Source organism: Alligator sinensis, unplaced genomic scaffold, assembly GCF_000455745.1.
Source record: "Alligator sinensis unplaced genomic scaffold, ASM45574v1 scaffold674_1, whole genome shotgun sequence".
Taxonomy (NCBI): domain Eukaryota; kingdom Metazoa; phylum Chordata; order Crocodylia; family Alligatoridae; genus Alligator; species Alligator sinensis.
In genome coordinates this window covers 525,378-530,994 of record NW_005842032.1, presented here as the reverse complement: position 1 = coordinate 530,994, position 5,617 = coordinate 525,378, and the positions used below count along the sequence as shown (strand labels likewise).

The window sequence follows — 5,617 nt, the reverse complement described above, 5'->3', positions numbered from 1 at the left end:
CCCCCCCCGCCCATTTCTAGTTTCAAGTGCCCAATTGTCTGCAGGTCCACAGAGCATGGCAGAACTGCCAGCCAGGGAGCCAGCATGCAGTTATTCAAACATGCTTAGTAGGGGGTGGCTGTTTTTGGAGTTTTCTGAGGACTGCCATGTGCAGAGGAAACTCCTTATTTATTGTCTGCCTGGGGAACCACAACCACCCAGGGAGTCATGGGCTACAGTAGGACTAGGCCATGCCCTGTGGTACTACACATAACCCTATAGGCATTGCACATGGTGCTAGAAATCAAGAAATCATTGCAGTGCCAAGAAGTTGCTGTTGGAAAGAGCTAACATTTCTTCACAGAATTGCTCTTTTTCCTGCAACTGACCACTTGTATACTTGCTTTTTTCAACATGTAACTCTCACTGCCGATGAATCGCCTGTCCATGGTGTAAGGCTTTGCACAGCTCTGCCTGGCATACCTCATTTTCTTTCCCTCCCATTTCATCCCCTGCCCTGTTTCCTCTCCCCTTACTTCTTACCATGTTGCTTGTTTAAGAGGTCTTTGTGCTTGCTAATCAGGGTGAAGCTGCAGTGTTGAGAAAGGAGATCTAGGAATATCGCCTTTCCTCATCCAAGTAAATTGCAAGGGTCGATTCATTACCAGTTTGTAAAGCTGATGGCGTCTTACATTAAAAAATCCACCATGAATTAAACCCTGCTTTTTTCCTAATGCTTGTAAACATCTTTTGGCAGTAGTACCTTTATGTTTTTTTTAGAAAGCACTATGTTTCTCCTGATGGATGGAAGTTTGATAGCATTTTACATCTTCCAGTCATAATTCTCTCTGTAAAGAGCATGGTATAAGTGTTTTCATTTTATGGCTCTGATGTTAAACATTAGAGAAATATTGCACCATCATTTGTCCAAATGACTGTGCTTCTTGTGCGGGCCGCCTCCCAATCCCATCCTCGTCGCCATGTGCGAGCCGGGAGCGATATGCGGACCCATCTTTGCGCACGCGGGCTGCAGCCAGCAGCCCGGGCACGCGGGGTCAGAGGAGACCATGCGGCAGCAAGGCACGCACGGGCTAGAATTAGTCACAGAGGTGTAGTGGTTGATTCAAAGATTATTTACTTACACCCAAGATGGTCGCGGTGTAGGCTGGACAGTTTCCAGGTTCAGCTCCGCTTAAATCCTCGTTGGAGGACTACAACAAATTCGGTTCTTGGGCCCCGGAGTTGTTAAGCCTCCACGGGTTCAGCAATTTCTTTCCCACGGAGTTGTCGAAGCTTCGTGGGTTTGGTTCGGCTCTCTGGCCCCGGAGTTGTTAAAGCTCCATGGGTTCAGATCTTGAGTATATAGGATAGGGATACGTCTAGGATTGCACTCAGTGACGGGGAGAGGCCAGAGGCTGTTTAGACCTCTGTTGCCTTCTTAAGAAATGCGTTGGGTTCGTAGGGATCTGCAGCGCTTAGAGATCTTCACGCTCTCCCTCTCGGATAATTTAACACAAGCCAATAATGGGGCTCGAATTAAAATACAAATGGCGGGAACTCCTTTGCACTGTGCATTTCTGAGATGCAAAAGAAATGCACCATGCAAAGAAAGCTACAAATTGGCAGGAAAATTCCCCGTTGCACCGGAGTTCTTCTCTGTAGCAGAGAACTCCACCGTACAAAGAAGTTGCAATTTAGCGGGAACATAATTTAGCAGTGCCGAAGCACACACAAAACAAAAACTCACAACTTTGGGTTGTGACACTTCTATATAATCTAAGCCAATCTGCAAAAATTTCCCATGCAAGAGAAAAGATCTGCCTTAATATGAGACATTTCTAGTCTAATTTGTTCATCACATTATGTGCAGTGGAAGGGAGAGGGCTGAGAAACCACCTTTCTCTCCCTTTCCACTTTCTTCAAATCATCAAGCACAACTATAGCCATTGTGCTTTGATGTGTCATAAAGCATCTTCAAAGGGCCACCGAAGAAGGGGGGCCCCTTGTTTCTTCTCTAGGCTTCATTACTATCTGTGCACATAGGAAACACTAACTGCAATCCGTCATACATTCTGCCTATAGGTGCAGTCCACCTTAATGCAGAGGTCAGCAGCCTATGGCCTGCAGGGTGGATTCAGCCTAGGGAGCCATTGGATCTGACCTGCTGAACTGGGCTTTGGGGGCATTCGATGTTGGGGGCCTCAGTGGTGTTTAGTGATGAGGGCTTTGCCCATGCCACACTGTGCCACTCTGTGGCCAGGTGGCAGGGAGCTTTCGTGTGCTGTGCCATAGCTGGGCAGCAATTAGAAGCAGCGGCTGGGGTGCAAGCCCATCTGGGACCTGAGCTTGGCCATTCTGGCCTCCCACTACAAAACATTACTGACTACTGTTTTAATGCATAAGACATGGTGGAACTGTGGCTGAGGCAGTGCAATTCTGCATTAGCTCTAGAATTACCTGCATTACTTCCATGGTTATAGTGCATTAAGTTTAGTACAGGTACTAACTAAATACTCAGTAACTGGTACTACTGGACAGTAGCACTGGCTCATGCCTTTTAAGGGACGTTAATGCGCATTTGTGCAAGAGAATGACTTCTGCCATGACACACTAATAATGCACAGTAAAATTAGTTTACTGCGTATTTAGCATCTTGTAAATGTGCCCAGTGTGAGTCTACATAAACTGGATGTCTGATTTGCTTTGGAATGTATTCTACACATTGGTTGATTTTTTTTTTTTTTTTTTTAACACCAGTTGTATTTATTGTCGGTGCTTTGTAGTAAGCAACATACTTTAAGGAGAAGAATGGCTTTGCTTTTGAGGAAGCTTTATTCCCTCAATATCATTTGCAAGAATTAATTGCAAGAATATTTCTACCTGACTTTTTTTTACTGGTTACCTTGCATACATGTAGTATCAATGAAACAATTGGCAAAATAAACCACAAGAAACTATACTTATGAATCTGCAGTTAGTAGCAATATCATATCTGGGAAAGAAGGCTTTAGTATCTCTCTCCTGAACTTGACCACATATTTACTGCTTACTATTGTGGCTGGTACTAAAGTATGAGACACAATAAAAAAAACACTAAATTGAGATCCTTTCAGCTCACCTCTGGTGGGAATTGAAAACCCCGTTGTGAGCGTGTCTTTTTTTCTCTAGGGCATAAACGAGATGTTAAGTCCCTCTTCCTCTCGTAACAGTGTTTATCTCTCCCACCACGACTTGATGGGACTAATTATAGGGGACACCTCATGAGGGGAAGGCTTACTGATTTTAATAATGATAATCACCTATGCCCACTCACATATAGCCTACATTGGCTGGTCGTCAGCTGTCTGTTTCTCTGCCGAATTAACACCGTCCTGGCTCTTCTGTTTTCCAGCTAGCTTAACAGTCCTGGAATAAGTACTCTCATGGGTGGTGTGTCCATTTGGCCTGCCACTTGCATGCATTAACAGAAAAAGTCTCTTATGTGTCTGACTTGTGCTGCATTCAGCTGGCTGACTCAATGCTCCACTCCCGGCTTGCCGGTAACTCCACCGCTCACTGCCTCCGGGAGTGATTTCTCTGCTGGCTCTCTCTTCTCACCTGTGTCTCTGCGCAGGGAACTGTTCATTGCTCTGGTGCTTCACATCACTGCTCGGGTTCCCCTTCCAGGAAACTTCACTTCAGCTATCAGTTTTTAATACAAAGTATCTAATAAGCTGTTAGCACTTCCTGGTGACTGACCACTGGGAAGTGAGTGTCCTTAATTGGCAATTAACCGTTCTGTCTCTTGGTTCCTTGGGCTACACCATAACTTATAACAAGTAATTAACACTTCTCAACAGTTCTCTGCTGGGCAGTGAGTCCTGGGTGGGCCACTAATCAGTCTGGGTCCCCGTTTCCTGGTCAAACTAAGTTTTAAACGAACAGGCTCTTTGGCCGGACATTCCCGTAACAGGAGCAACGTCTCCCTCTTACACCCATTACACTTTTCCAGAAGAGTAGGGAATAACTTGAATGTAGGTGATGGTGGTATTTGTCCTGACCAAAAAAACATTCTCTGTTTTGAAATAACATACTTGTGATTGGTGCTGGATTCTTGCTTCTGGGGCAGAGTACAGTTTATATGCGTTTAATTGCTGTTGTTAAACCAGACATGTTTATTATTCTAATTTAAAAATTAGAGAATTAGAGCTACAATTCCATCCCTGAGCCACACAGTTGTAACAAATTATTGAGAGACCTGATGTTGAAATCACTTGGGTATTAAGAGGTATATGTATAAATGGCTTCTTTACATTTTTAAGGTAATGTAGACTATGAATGAGTAATGTATTTACTTACTTGTTCCTTTGCTGGCTTTAGTATTAAGAGACTGTGGGTGGTTTTAAAATTAATTTTGGTCTTCTCTGTGTAACACAAACCAGCCAACAGCATCTGATTTTCTTATGTTTTGGTTCTGATTAAGCAGCTTTATTTATTTTTTTTAGTGAATGTGTGCCTTCTGTTGTCCATTATCTGAACTCTGTGGTTATTTAATCAATAATTTGTGGACTATCTCATCAAATTCATATATGTTTTTATAAATAAAATTATGCTTTTGAACTAGGATGCATTTGTTTTGCTAATGTGCTCTTAAGTTTTCACACAAAAAGATCACAACCTGTTGAAAAACATGCATTTAAACTTTGTACTAAACTTTATTATTAATATGCAGTGTCTTATGAAGTTTTTAAAGTTATTTGAAGTAAAAATTGCCATGTTTACAATTGTTTTCCATGTTCTTTGTGTTGAAAAAAATTGCAGAAACAAATTTTATTGACCAAGCATGAATGATGGATTGTTAATTCTTAGTGGTAGGTGTGATTTAAAAAAATACAGTTCAGTTACTTATAACTGCTGGCAGAAGATTACTCACTCCAGGTTTGCACTGTTAGACCACCATTGTGATGACTAAATGACATATACATACAATGTAAGTTTAACTTAATGAAATTAAATTGAAGATTCCACTGAGAGCAAAATAAAGAAAAGTGTCCATTTAGAGTAATTTTACCTAGTCCACAAAATATGAAACAATAAATTCTTATTTTCTGTTCACTTGCGGCGGATAACTCTGAAAATATATCTTCAATTAATGAATAGATGTAAGGTGAATAGTGCTGTCTGTTGGAAGTAGAAACTTTCTTGAAAAAAATCTATCAAAGTGAGAACTATTTATTTATTGAATATTCGAGGGGTGGTTTCTCTCTACTACTAACATGCAAATACGATTGTTACTCCAAAGGTTTGACTGTGATGTATTAAGAGAGGGAAATAAATGTTTCTATGAAAAGCACACCTTTGTAGGATGTATATTTACTGCACAATGAAAATTACAAGTGCAAAATGCTTCAGGATTGAAATTGGTAGCAGGATTTATTGCTGCTATTTGTGGCTTCTTTGAGCAGTCAGTTGCCTAGGAGATCACTGGCAAAATCCCAGCAACTACTTGCACCATGTTAGCCTATAAAGTGAGATCTGCAACAGATTTAGTGACAATCATTAGATGCTTCCTGAGAAAACACCCTGGTGGCTTTAAGAGGTTTATGTTTCCACCACCTGTTTTATTTTCACATCTGCTGTTCAGAAAACAGAACAGAAA

The 5,617-nt window shown here is 41.6% G+C and overlaps 1 protein-coding gene across 26 annotated transcripts in view; it reads left to right on the top strand.

Annotated features, from left to right (window-relative positions):
• The window catches only part of ANK3 (ankyrin 3), a 595,175-nt gene that overhangs the window by 94,061 nt on the left and 495,497 nt on the right, over positions 1-5,617 (top strand). The window lies entirely within an intron of this gene.